This window comes from Idiotropiscis lumnitzeri, unplaced genomic scaffold (genome assembly GCF_059441095.1).
Source record: "Idiotropiscis lumnitzeri isolate Australia: NSW breed Sydney's pygmy pipehorse unplaced genomic scaffold, RoL_Ilum_1.0 HiC_scaffold_60, whole genome shotgun sequence".
Lineage (NCBI taxonomy): Eukaryota > Metazoa > Chordata > Actinopteri > Syngnathiformes > Syngnathidae > Idiotropiscis > Idiotropiscis lumnitzeri.
In genome coordinates, this window is record NW_028283598.1 from 633,118 (window position 1) to 648,187 (window position 15,070).

General features: G+C 46.5%; 1 long non-coding RNA gene across 1 annotated transcript; it reads left to right on the plus strand.

The window, feature by feature from the left end:
- The first annotated feature begins 846 nt into the window (after window positions 1-846).
- LOC148315680 (uncharacterized) lies at window positions 847-1,419 on the plus strand. Its single transcript, XR_015840695.1, has 2 exons — window positions 847-983; window positions 1,078-1,419. It is a non-coding gene; the product is annotated as an uncharacterized LOC148315680 (long non-coding RNA).
- The last annotated feature ends 13,651 nt before the right edge of the window (window positions 1,420-15,070 follow it).

Sequence of the window (15,070 nt, forward strand, 5' to 3'; positions counted from 1 at the left end):
GAGCGGGCCAATCAGGATCTGGAGGCAGCGCTGCGGTGCGTGGTAGCCCGGAACCCCGAGACGTGGAGCGAGGCTCTCTCGTGGATCGAGTACGCCCACAATTCCCTCTCCTGCGCCTCGACAGGTATGTCCCCGTTCATGGCATGTCTTGGCTACCAGCCCCCCCTTTTTGCTGAGCAGGAGCGCGCAGTGGCAGTTCCCTCGGTGGAGGAACACATCAGTCGGGCCAAGGCCGTCTGGGCAGAGGTCAAGGCCTCCCTCACCCGCTCGGCGCAACGCAACAAGCGCCTGGCGGACCGTCGTCGAACCCCAGCTCCCGACTACCAGCCCGGTCAGCAGGTCTGGCTCTCGACCCGCGACCTTCCCCTCCAGACCGATTCACGTAAGCTGTCTCCGCGCTACATTGGTCCCTTTCCCATCACCAAGATCATTAACCCCTGTTCTGTCAGACTAAAGCTCCCCGATTCCCTCAAGATCCACCCCACCTTCCACGTTTCTCTCCTCAAGCCGGTCTCTTCCAGCGTCCTAAGCCCTCCGACCATCTCCCCTCCACCCCCCCTGATGATCGACGACCACCCAGCCTTCACGGTCTCCAAAGTGTTGGACGTTAGACGTCGGGGGAGGGGGTTTCAGTTCCTCGTGGACTGGGAGGGTTACGGTCCAGAGGAACGTTCATGGATCCCCCGTAAGCTTTTCATAGACGACTCCCCGATCAGGGAGTTTTACGCCACACACCCGGACAAACCAGGAAGGACGCCAGGAGGCGTCCGTTGAGGGGGGGGTACTGTGGGGGTTCGGGTTAGGGGGCCTGCCAAGCTTTTTCCCTTTTCCCTAGGTTCCGGCTGTTTTCCGCCAGGCACGCCTCCGACCGGAGAGGGCGTCGGCTCCTGCGCACCTGCTGCCCATCATCAGCAATCACCGCGGGGGTTTAAAGCTCAGCGCTGCCAGGAGCCAGACGCCGGATTATTCCGTGACCTACCTCGGTACCCGGTCCACGTCGACGTTCGCCTCGTGCACGTCCGCGCTTTGTGTTATGCAACCCGAGTTAACCATTGTCTTTCCTCGCTCTCCCTCCAGCCGCCCAGCGCCAGCCCGAGCCCGATCCTCCGCCGCCAGCCGCCAAGCCCCGGAGCGTCGATCGCACCTCGTACGCCCGTACGCCGCCTGCCTGCCCTTCTCAGCCTCCGCCGGCTCGCCGCCGCCTTCGCCTCCACGCCGCTCTCCGCGCCCGCGCTCCTCCCGCCACAGCGCCGGTGCACACTCAGCGCGCCGTCTCCGCTGCACCTCCGCGAGCGCACATCTCGCCACCCCGGCGAGCACCCCGGCGCTGACTCGCCGCTCCTCCACCTGTCCTCCTGCCCTGCTACCGGCACCCGTTCCTCTCCCCCCGAACCCTTCAATAAATCCTCCTCAACCATCCTCGCTTGCTCTTGGGTCCAGTTCTCCTTTCTCACGGTTCCCTGAACCGTTACAAAAACTGTCATCAATGCTGGACAAACCAGCCCACCCATTCAATGACACTCTGAGAACACTTTACAGCTCCTTCAGTGACAGACTTTTACACCCTCGCTGTACCAAAGAGAGATTTCGCCGCTCCTTCCTGCCAACTGCTGTCAGACTTTTTAACAAGAACATTGCGTCAGGCCTACAAACGGGAGGGCATTAGTGCAATTGTGCAGTCCTAGGATGCAATATTAACTACTACTGTACTTTCAGCCAAGGGTGTACTTAAATATTGACCAATGATGTATTTTGTTTACCATTACAGTATTCTTATTACAATACTTCTATCACTGTAGTATTTCTACCACTGCAGGATGTTCACTATTACAGTACTTTTATCATTGCAGTATTTTTCTATCATTGCGGTACTTTTACTATTACAGTACTTTTACCATTGCAGTACTTTTACCATTGCAGTACTTTCATCATTGCAGTATTTTTCTATCGTTGCAGTACTTTTACTATTACAGTACTTTTACCATTGCAGTATTTTCTATCATGCAGTACTTTTCTATCATTTCAGTACTCTTACCATTACAGTACTTTTATCATTGCAATATTTTTATGATTGCAGTATTTTCAATCATTCAGTAGTTTTTATCATTACAGCGTTTCCCCCTCCGTATAATGGACAAACATTAGGAGTGTTTCCTTACACTTAGATACGTTTATACTGTGTATATTTGCATGCTTTTTCTGAATGTCTGCTGCTAATGTTATACATTAACGGCTACATTACGCCGCCGACTCTGTGTGATCTATATCTTTGCTGCTGTAACACCTCAAATTTCCCCATTGTGGGACTAATAAAGGACATCTTATCTTATCTTATCTCTCCTACAACGAGGCAAGGGCCTCCACCAAGTCACCCCAGGGACAAGTTTTATTCCCTGATGGTCATCAAATTATGAGGATCTCATTCTACGCCGGAAGGGAGGAGGGGAATTTTTCCCTAATGTGAGGTTTTCGCTCCTCCACTGATGATCACACTGTTGTATGATTTCATTATGATGATCTGTCTTAAAGCCGTAAGGACATGATTTTTAAATCCACAACAGGGGGGAAATGTAAGATGGGCTGAGGATAGGTAATCAGTTTGTGTATTCATAATCATGTTTTTATACACTCATTAATGTTGAACACACACAGAGACACTTACTTGTTATTTTAACACACACACACACAGACACCCCATCCTGAAGATGTGTTTAGTTAAACTGACCTTGGGTTATGATTTTCTGCCTGCTGGAGTCCCTGGTGATTAGTTATTGATGCTTTAGTTAAACTGACCTTTATACCGTGAGTTATTGATGTTTTCTGTCTCTTGGTGATTAGTTGTTGATGCTTTTCTGTCTTCTGGTGATTAGTTATTGATGAGTTAGTTTCAATAAAAAGGCAGAACGGAGGGTGAGAGTCAGAGGGTGTGCGGGATTGAACTGGCAAGACGGCTGTTTCACCTCCTGGCTCCCTCTCCCATTCTGAATGGCACAAAACGAAAACTTTAGTAAGTTATTTCAGTCTAAAAAAGGCGTCAGGGCATTTTTAAACCGGACAGTAAGTCGCCACTGTCTTGGTTCCTTTTTGTGCCTTGACCCATACCGGAATTATTGAAAGGATGCAGTCCTATTTACAGGCCCCAGTGACACCCCAGGTTTCTGTTGTTTGTACGAGGGCGCTTAATAGGTACTGCTATTCACAATCGTCTTAGGCTGTTTCTTTGCAGAAGTTTATGGACAATGTGTAGTGCTGTAGGATGCAGTCTAGAGCATTCTTGACATTGAAGCTTTTGTTTCCAGCAACTGCTAATGCGACCGTGCATCAAACATGCAAAACACAGACCCTTGCTCCTCAAGAAGTCAATCTTATCCTTGTGATGCTTTCTCCTAAATTCCTTACCAATTGTGAGACTGTGTTGCTCTCCATTACAATTAGCACATGGTTTGGCAATAGCATCCACTGAAACAGGTTCTGCCTTTGGCGTGGTGGTTTTGTTGTTTTCCATCTTGGCGGGCACAATGACTGTTGTGAAGACTTTCTTTGATTTTGTTGTTTCTGTGTGTTGTGATTTTGTTTTCTGTTTTATAGAAATCTTTCGTGCTTGTCAACAAAGTCAACAAAATCCTTAAACTTCACTCTTCTATTTGTTCTTTCTTGGAGATTGCAGGCAAATTTTCTCCAAGATTCTATAAGTCTGTATGGAAGTTTGTTTGCCAATGCCTTTATATTAGCCATGTTGTCCAAGTCCTCCATGTAATTAACATCTGCCATTATGTTCGAACAGCCCATAAGGAATAATGTGAAAGACTGAAGTGCAACACCATCTTCAGACTTGATTGTTGGCCAATCCATGGCTTCCTTTAAATATGCTTCTGCTATCATGAAGTCATCACCATAAAACTCCTTCAAGATTTGTTTTGCTTTGGTATATCCTGTCAGAGGTTCCATATGGATGCAGCTCTTCACCAACTCATGTGGTTGTTCACTAGTATACTGCAGCTAAAATTGAAGATGATCACGGTTATCACTTGTACGGCCTTCAATCCCATGTTCAATGGCACCTATACAGGTTTCATAATGCAGAGGGTCGCCTGTAAAACGTAGGAATGGAAAGTTCGGGAAGAAGCGATGCTTTTTGACTCTTTGCTAAGTATTCTGCGACACTGGCTTGCTGTGAGATTGCGTGGCAAAGGCCATCAAGCACATGTCCCTGTTGTTCTCTACTTTCTGTCTGATGTGGAAATCTAGCCATTGGAATAGTCGAAGTGGGAGCATTTCAGGTCAACACTGCTTGTTGCTCTGATAGGCTGTGATGGTAATTGAATGTTTTTCCTTGTTTAAATTGTAACACACTCATCAGGAATGTGGATACCATCCTCCTGGGTATTTTCATATCTTCTCAAGACATCCAATTTAGCATCAGACTCAGGGAGTGCCGTTTGCATTGCATGCATTTCCTTCTTTGCTTTAATTGCAGCTTCTTCTTGCTCAAGTGCCAACCTTTGTTGTAAATCAGCAGCCTTTGCCTTTAAACATGCTCGTTCCATTTGAGCCTTTAATTTAATTGAAGACGTTGACAGAAGTGAGCTTCTGTCTGTTAGATTCTTTACTTCTACTTCTATGGGTGTAGTTAGTTGATGCAGATCTACTATCAGCAGGTGATATTTGTTTATTGCATCCTTCCTCTGCACGTTTCAAAACGTCTTTCTTCCATTGCTCACATTTCCATTAATTACATTTTTTGGATCAAACCAGTTATTTTGGTCATCGGCAAAATCCTCTTCAGTCTTTAAATTTTGCAGACCGGAATTGAGGTCCACAAATTCTTGCTCCATGCCGCTAAAGCAAACACGAACCTCAGTTTTTTACAGCGTCAACATTTGCATCATCCTCCATCAATTGTTCAATTTGACGTTGCATGGAGGTCAATTGAGCAAATTTGCAGCTGCGTGCCTGCATCCGTTTAGGCTTGTGATCTTCTACAGCTTTTCTCCGTCATTTTTAATGTCCGCTTTCCACTGTCTTGTTCCTCCATGTCAATCCACAATGAAGCAAACAAAAACGTCAAACTGACTGTAGCGTCTCAATTTGTAGGTCAGCCGAATGACGATCAAAGTTTTAAGCAGTTTACTCACGCACCTGTTACGTGCGCGTCCTTGTTAACTCGCGATGCTTGTCAAGTATGGACGCATGCTAACAGCTAGGAGCTCATTGTCCCGACTGGAAAGTTGCTCCTTAGCTGTGATGTGCCTAGGGTTACACTATCTATCATTAACAAACACAGCCAGCCCTCCTCTTTCCTCTTCCCGCTTTCCAGTGTCCTGTCCGCAAGTAGTATTTGGAAGCCGTCAAATTCCACAACGGTGTCCGGCGTTAGCTCTGTTAGCCATGAATCCGTGAACATCAGCAAGCTAGCTCATTGGAAGTTCCTCTCGTGCCGCGTTAGCGCTGTTAGCTCGTCCATTTTCTTGGGAAGGTATCTAACATTTCCCATAAAAACGGACGGGAGGACGGGGTGGTCACGCCTCCTCTTTGCCTGGCGTTTCGCCCCCGCGCGACATCCCCCGTCTCTTCCTCCTCAACTCGCGGGGGATATCGGGTCTCGCTCCGGGAGTCGGCACGGGGTTAGCACGAAGTGCTAACAGCTGATCTCTTGTGTAAACGATTGATCCGTAGCTCCCAGTGACATCTCCGGACACGATCACGCAAAAAACAGCCCTCAGCAGCAATAAAACCACCGCAATTTGGATGTCCATTGCTGCGATGAGGTAAAATAAATAAAACTGGGTAAAGGGAAAAACACGCGAAAAAGGCTCAAATAGTGAGCCGTGCTGCTCTAGCAGGTAGCCACTCGCGTGGCGACGGAACCGGAAAAACAAATGTGGTCCCATCAAAATCTGATTGGATATTTAAAAATAAAAGCGTGAAAATTTGCTTATTTGTCTGTCGTCACCAATGATTAAAAAAATTAAAATCATTACAAAATCCTCAAGCTATCGTGATACCAGACGAGTTCTGCGGGACACCAGACCACCCCAGTTGTCCACAAAAAGTGGTCACTTCAAAATTTGATGTGGCATTTCAAAATAAAAAAATCACCTGAAATATGCACTGTGATCAACACTGATTTAAAAGAAAAATCTTTAAAAAATATCCTCAAACTATCGTGATACCAAACCAGGACTGGGGATACTAGACCACACCAGCTGTCCACCAAAAGTGGTCACATCAAAATGTGATGTGGCACTTCAAAATAAAAGTAGCCTGAAATTCGCTTATTTCACGGTCATCACCACTGAGTTAAAAAAAAACATAGCTCGAGCTTTCGTGATACCAGACCAGTTTTGTGGGACACGAGACTACCCCAGCTGTCCATAAAAAGTGGTCCCATTGAAATCTAATTTGTAATTTCAAACTAAAAGTTGCCTGAAATCTGCACATTTCACTGTCATCATGCCTGACTTTAAAATTTCATTAAAAAATATCCTCTAGCTATGGTAATACCAAACCAGGTTTGGAGGACACTAGACAACACAGCTTTCCACCAAAAGTAGTCCCATCAAAATGTAAGGAGGCATTTTAAAATAAAAGAGCTGGAGCTGTCGTAATACCAGACTAGTTTTGTTGGACACTCGACGACCCCAGCTGTTCATCAAAAGTGGTCCCATCAAAATCTGGTGTAATTTCACAATAAAAAAAAAAACACCTGAAATATGCACATTTCATTGTCATCAACACTGATTTTAAAATAATCATTTCAAAATACCCTCGAGCTATCGTGATATCAGACCCATTTTGGGGGACACTAGACAACCCCAGTTGTCCATCAATTGCGGTCCCACCAAAATGTGATACGGCATTTCAAAATAAAAGTAGCCTGAAATCAGCATACATCACTGTTATCAGGCCTGACTAAAATATCATGACAAAATATCCTCCAGCTATCATGATACCAGACCAGACATATTTCACTGTCATCACCATTGATTTTAAAAAATTAATTAAAAACTAGAGCTGCGAGCAGCTATAAAGGGCCCTCGCCACCCGGACAACGTTGGGGTACTGGCACGTTGGAAATGTGAAATATTTCCGAGAAATAACGTGAGGAATCTTCAAGAGGAATTTGCTTGTAGTTAAAGTTAGAGCAGCTTTTGTTTTCAAAGCCTCGTCAATGTTTGAAGTAAATTTGTTGGCAGGCACTACAGGTGCATCAAATCAAAGACTAATAGACTGAAAAACATTTTCTTTCCGAGAGCCATCACCATTCTGAACTCTCACACACATGCACACACACACGACCACCCTTACCTTGCTGAACAGCGACGTATTGTGTTGTATTTCTCCAATTTCATACTATTTTCCATCACAATATTTATTCTCTTATTTATCTAATTTATATATTTGATTAAATTATTGTTGTATTGCACTGGAGAGGGGAGCTCCCTAATCTTGTTGCACACTGTACAATGACAATAAAAGGATTTCGGATTCTGATAAATTTAGAATGGCCGACTTCCTGTTCAATTTAGCATACGGCTCCATGAGACTTTTTATTAGGTCTTGGCTTTGTACACACTTCATCAAATTTTCAGTTTGGTGAAACAGAGATATGGGGCTGTTTTTTTTTGTTGTTTTTTTTTTCTAGGGGGCGATAGCGAGCCATTTTTAAACAACTGTACGACAAAATAATAAAATATTGTGAATATTGAATCAACTCCCGGTTGGGTGGACGCTGGCACGTTTGGCTGCCACTGCTCACCGGTAACTCTCAGAAATTTTTTGGATCCGCTTGTTGTACCTGCTTTAGCAGTTTACAATCCCTCCAGTTACAGTGATTTTTATTTATTATCTGTATGTTGAGCGATCCCGATTCTCATGAATGCCACCCACCGATTGCATTGTCGCTGACGCGTCTACTGTGGCTAAAGTTTAGCTTACCTATCAAAGTTAGCACCTGTCTGCCATGTGGACCCGCAGGCCAGTCTGCTTCTCGCACTTCTGCCTGTTCCTGTCATGTCATCAACCTGTGTCAGGACAACTTCAATCCACTGCCGCTGAACTCCGCTGGATTTACCGACACATGCCCGAGGGAAACGCACCACCACCACTGCTCCTCCTCCCGAACATCGCTCGTCGACCCTTGAAGGATTGTATGGCAATTACCGGCATTTTAAACATTTATGGGACAGAATGTCAATTATTTAATTTAGCAGGTTTATATTTACTGAATATGCTATGATCTCAAAATTCCGGACGAACTGGCGAGGCTGCCCGGCTCACCGTGGCTTGTCATCGGGACCGGGAGGCGGCGCAGGCGACGCAGAGAGAGGAAGCAGTAGCGGGGCTGCAGGTCCGGTGTCTTGCAACGGCTGCGACGGCAGCCCCATAGGCAACCACTGCCGAGCCTGTACCTCACCAACGCCAGATCCGTGGTCCACAAAATCGACGACCTGGGATTACAAATCCTGGGAAACCGCTATGTGCGAGACAGCAGTGTGATCGTCGTCACGGAATCCTGGCTGCACGCAGACGTCCCCGACGCTAGCATCCAGCTGGCCGGGCGCTCGCTACATCGCGCGGATCGGACGAGGGACACCGGTAAGAGAAGGGGCGGGGTGGCTCTGTGTTTACGTGCATGAGAACTGGTGCGGCGATAGCACGATCGTCGAGAAGCACTCTTCCCCCGACATCGAGTTCATGTCCGTTAAATGCCGGCCTTATTTTCTCCCGAGGGAGCTAACGGTCGTGATTGTCACAGCTGTTTACATCCCTCCCGACGCTAGCACTAGCACGGCGCTCTCGCTACTCGCGTGCGTCATCAATAAACATCAGCGGGCCCACCCTGATGGCGTTCACGTAGTAGCGGGAGACTTTAATAAGGCCAATTTAAAGACTGTACTCCCAGAGTTTCACCAGCATGTCAAGTGCCCAACGAGGGGAGACAACACTCTCGACCATGTGTACTCGAACATCAAGCACGCATACAGGGCCCTCCCACTCGCCCCCCTCGGCCAGTCAGACCACCTGTCCTTGCAGCTCGCACCTGCATACACCCCTCTCAGGCGCAGATTCAGGCCCACCACAAAGACTGTGAAAACCTGGCGTGACGGCGCCATGAGTGAATTACAGGACTGCTTTCAAGACACAAACTGGGGCCTCTTTGATCATCAGGACCTTGATGTCTACACACATTGTGTACTGGACTACATCAAGTTCTGCATGGAAACTGTGTCCCTACACAGGACTATACGGACCTTCCCAAATGCGAAGCCCTGGATGTCCAGCAGGGTTCGCTCTCTCCTCAAGGCCCGTGACGCTGCCTTCAGGTCAGGCGACAAAGCCCAGTACAGGGTGGCTCGTGCTGACCTGAGCAAAGGCATCAAGCTAGCCAAGGCAACCTACAAGGGGAGGTTGGAGGCCCACCTTGCCAGTAACAGACCACGGGAGGTGTGGCAGGGTCTACGGAGCATCACCAACTTCCGTGGCAGCAGCACGACCTCTGCAGACCCGAGTGCATCGCTGGCAGAGGAGCTTAAGTGCTTCTTCGCTCGCTTTGACTCGTCCCAACCGTCACACCCCCGCACTTCATGCTCCAACTCCCCCCCACTCACCGTAGAGGAACACGATGTGAGGCGCGCGCTCCTGGCTGTTAAACCCAGGAAAGCTACTGGACCCGACGGAATACCAGGCAAGGTCCTCAAAACACCAACTGTCACATGTTTTCTGCAGGATCTTCAACCGCTCCCTGGCTCAAGCAGTCATCCCCTCCTGCTTGAAAACTTCCACCATTATTCCTGTCCCCAAAAAGTCACCAGCCGTCCACCTGAATGACTACCGTCCTGTTGCTCTCACACCAGTCATCATGAAGTGTTTCGAGAGGCTGGTTCTCCAGCACATCAGGGACTGCCTTCCTCCCACTCTGGACCCCTACCAGTTTGCATACCAGATCCACTGAGGACGCCATCAACACTGCTCTGCATGTTGTGCTGGGCCACCTGAAACAACAGCGGAGCTATGCAAGGATGTTCTTTGTGGACTACAGCTTGGCATTCAACACAATCATCCCAGACATCCTCGTCGCCAAACTGGACATTCTCGGCCTCCCTGCCCTCACACGCATCTGGATTAAGGACTTTCGGACCAACAGACCCCAGACTGTGTTGCTCGGCCCCTACACGTCCTCCACCTGCATGCTGAGCACCGGTTCCCCTCAAGGATGCGTGCTGAGCCCTCTCCGATACACCCTCTACACCTACGACTGCAGCCCGGCCCACGGCAACAACACCATCGTCAAGTTTGCTGACGACGCGACAGTGGTCGGTCTGATCTCGAAAGGTGACGAGACAGCCTACAGAGAGGAGGTAAAGAGACTGACAGCTTGGTGCAAGGACAACAGACTGCAAAAACAAAGGAGATTGTCGTCGACTTCAGGAGGAACAAGACGGTGCCGCCCCCCCTCTGCATCGAAGGCGTGTGTGTGGAGAGGGTCCACACGTTCAAGTTCCTCGGAGTACAGATCTCCGACGACCTTTCTTGGACTCACAACACCACAGCAGTGGTAAAGAAGGTCCACCAGCGTCTGCACTTCCTGAGAGTCCTCAGGAAATTCAACCTGGACAGGAAGCTGCTGCTAGCCTTCTACCACTCGTCCATTGAGAGCCTGTTGACGTACTGTGTCTCCACCTGGTACAGCGGCTGCACTGAGGCGGACAGAGTGAGGCTCCAGAGGACAGTCAAAACAGCGCAAAGGATTATTGGCTGCCCTCTCTCCTCACTGTCGGACATCTAAACCGCCCGGTGCCTCAGAAGGGCTCTCAACATCGTCAAAGACAATACCCACCCAAACTCACACCTGTTCGACCTGTTGCCCTCTAGCAGGCGCTACAGATGCATCAAATCGAGGACCAATAGACTGAGAAACAGTTTCTTTCCGAGAGCCATCTCCATTCTGAACTCTCACACACACACGAGAACACCCCTACCTTGCAGAACAGCATCGTGATGTGTTTTTATATACCCTATTCTTTACTAAATTCCATTGCACTCTCTTATTTATTTATCTAATTTATATATTTGTCTGTATTATTGTTGTATTGCACTGGAGAGGGGAGCCCTCTAATCTCGTTGCACACTTGAGTACAATGACAATAAAGGGATTTCTAATTCTAATTCTAATTCTACTACGCATAGGAATGACTGATTGTAGTCATGGTCTTTACTGTTTTATGATATTATTTTCACATGCTAACGTTATATTACTTAGTTTATAAATGTGTGAACATAGTATTTTCATGACCTACACTCACATTCACATCATACATATTCAGTCTGCACATTACAAACTGATGACAAGCCAGACAGCACTTCATGGACAAATATGACAAAGCACATTCTCCACATAGGCCATAGAGATGCAAACATACCAAATTGGGCACTGGATTTAGTTTTAAAATCGCTGCATTGGCTCCCCGTGTGTTTCAGGATTGATTTTAAGGTGCTTCAATTAGTTTTTAAATGCCTTAACGGTCTTGGGCCATCCTCGCGGACCCTGAGGTCCTCTGGCACCGGCCTGTTAATTATTCCTAGGGTGAGGACTGGAACACATGGCGAGGCTGCATTCAGCCATTCTGGTCCTCGTCTATGGAATAGCCTGCCGGAGGACATCAGGTCCGCAGAGACCGTTGATATTTTTAAAAGGAGGCTCAAGACCAGACCTGGGCATTGCACGGCCCGCGGGCCACATCCGGCCCGCCGGGTGGCACTGACTGGCCCGTATGACAGACCTGGGCATTGTATGGCCCGGGCCACATACCTTTGGTTGACTCTGACCGCGAGTGTAAGGTTAATTGGAAATTTCAAAATAAACATACTTTTTAATTTCACCTCATTCATGGGCTAAAGCTGCACTGCTTTTATTCTGAAATTGTTTTGTTTTTTTTATTCCCGCACAATGTGCGTCGCACATAATGACGTAATGCGTTTATCAAGACATGCGCGCAATTGAATCACAACAAGACGACGTTCGCCCTCAAAAATGTCCGCTCAGGCTAAAAAAAGAAAGGTAGATGCCGAATGTAGAATTTTCAACAAAAATTGGACAGCGAAGTATTTATTTACTGAAGTTAGAGGTAAAGCTGTGTGTTTAGTTTGCGGGGAGCAGATCGCCGTGTTGAAGGACTACAATTTGAGTCGGCATTACCAGACGAAACATGGAGAGAAATATAAAAACGGCACCAGATAACAATGAACTGGGACACTTTTTCTCAAAATCACAGTTCAGTGACAGTCAATATGTTGTATCTTGCTTAATGTTTGGTGCAAAAAGACAATATTGTGATGTCTTTAAAATGCTCAGAACCTTTACACAACTATCCAACAGTATATGGAACTCAAAATGTGTTTTGAAGTGAATGTGACAGAATATGTTTACTAATATGAGTCACAAATAGTAAAAAATGTTAATATTTTGTCTACCATTGTGTTGAGAAATTTGAATGAATAAATTTTTGGAAGGCAACCTCATTTTTTCAGTTTATTTGGTATTTAGTTTCATTGCTTAACTTTAATATATACTCTTGCCAGCTTGTCAAAACAGTGCTATTTACTGCTTTTTAAAAAAGAAATACAATTAATATTATGCAGAATTGAGTTCAGCCTTTTGGCCCGGCCCTCCACAATATTTTATGTTTCTTATGCGGCCCCATGGAAAAAATAATTGCCCACCCCTGCTCAAGACTCACCTTTTTTGTTTGGCTTTTAAATAATTTATCTTAGTCTTTTAATTCAGGACTGTCATTTTATCTATTATCATTGTCTTTAATTTTTTTTAGCTTCTTTGTCTTTTAGTATCATTTTTCTTATACATTTTAGCTCCGTCGTTTTATATTATTGTCTTTTAATTTTTAGCTTCTTCTATGTCTTTTAGTATCATAATTTTTCTTAAATATTTTAGCTTCGTCTTTTTATATTATTGTCCTTTAATTTTTAGCTTCTTTTTTGTTTAGCATTATCATTTTCTTTTATATATTTTAGCTCCAGTGTTTCCTCAAGGGGGGCCTCCGCGCTGGGAGGTGTGGCTGGCCTTCTCACAGGGGTTTCATCCCGGAGGCTCCTTAGGCCCGGGGCCCTCTGCACTATGTGTAGGGTCTACCCCGGTCAGTCTGGGCTAGGGGTCTGTGTGTTGGCGCAGCTCCCTGTGGGCGTGAGCCGTCATCCCTCTCAGCGCGGATTACCTACCCTGGGTACATTTTCTCATATGGTTTCTCTGTGCCTTACCCTGTCTTTCTACTAAGATGGTTTATTAAGTTGTGTGAATGCGAGTGTTCTGTGTGTATGCGAGTTCAGGCGTGTATGTTGATGTGTCTTGTGTTTATGTTGAGTGGGTGGAATGGGTTTTAGTTTTTCGTTGTAATTTGGATGTTTTTATTGTACAGCACTTTGAGCCGCATTTTATGTATGAAAAGTGCTCTTATAAATAAAATTTGATTGATTGATTGGAGGGTTCACTGGGACGCCATTGCAAAAACACATTCTGAAAGACATAATTTGATTTTGGAGCACACATACATGCACACTGACAAGATTACAGGGGAATACCAGCAGGAGAGACGGAGAGACTGCCCGCCGGAGAAGGCCAGCCGTGGAATACCAGTCTTGGGGACCAGCTGGGAATCAACCATCCAGACAATGATTAATCTGGAGAGGACCTTCCCTTGGACGTAGACCCGTGTCGGGGGAAGAATGTGAGGCTGGGCTGAGATAACGCACGACTCTTTTGGACTGTGCTTGCCCGAGTACATTTTCTCATGAGATTAAGAAAAAGCCGCTCAGTACTATTTCCTGAACCTCTGCCCCATTCATTTCAAAAGTCCTAGATAATGTAGTCGCCACTCAACTCCACTCTCATCTCACCTGCAATAACCCTTTCAGTCCGGTTTCCGTGCACTTCACAGCACTGAATCAACTCTACTCAAGGTCACCTCTGATCTCCTCATTGCAGCTGACTCCGATTCATTCTCCATTGTCATCCTTCTTAACCTGACTGCGGCCTTTGACACCATCTCACACACCATCCTTCTCAAAAGACTTTCTTCCATCGGCATCACCCACACCGCCCTCAACTGGTTCCATTCATACTTCAAAGACCGCACTCAGTTCATCCAGCTTAAATATTTCTCATCAAAGTCCCTCCCAGTCACCTCAGGTTTGCCCCAAGGCTCGGTCCTGGCCCCCCTATTATGTATCATATACCTCCTTGCCCTTGGCAGCATTTTCCGAAAATTCAATATCGCTTTATATTGCTTCGCGGATGACACCCAGCTCTAGTTCTCCTGCAAACCCAGCATATCACTCCCTCCAAACCTCCGTCACCTCCTGTCTATCTGAAATCAATGACTGGTTTTCTAATGATTTCATGAGGCTTAACAGCGACAAAACAGAAGTTATTCTTTTCAGTACAAAATCAATACAATCCAAAGTTGTCAGTTTTCCCATTCCTGTTGGCCCCTCCATTGTTTTCCCCTCCCCTCAGGTCAAGAGTCTGGGTGTCATCCTTGACAGCACTCTATCTTTCCATAAGCATAATAACACAACCCGGTCAGCCTACTTCCATCTGCACAATATCAGTCAACACCGCCCCTCCCTTTTTCCCTCATCCACTTCTATTCTGGTCCAAGTCGAGTCAAGTCAATTTTATGTGTATAGCCCTTAATCACAGACAGTCTCAAAGGGCTTTACATAACCACAATCAACATCCACTGATCTTAACCCCCAGGAGGGCAAGGAAAAACTCAAAACCCCATTGGGGGAAAAGTGAGAAAACTTGAGAAGGGACCACAGATGGGGGGGAAACCCCCTTCCAGGATGACCAGGCTGCTTTGGATGCTAAGTGGGCAACATTTGACACATACAATGATGCTATACAATGTTAGATGAGATAATGTGAGAGTCAATTAAATGAAGTGCTGCAGGAAGATGACTTTAGTGGAGTGGGTCCTCATCCAGGACCGTAATCTCCATGGCAGCATATCCGAGGATGAGCCTTCGATCTTGAAATAGTCAGTTTGGGGTA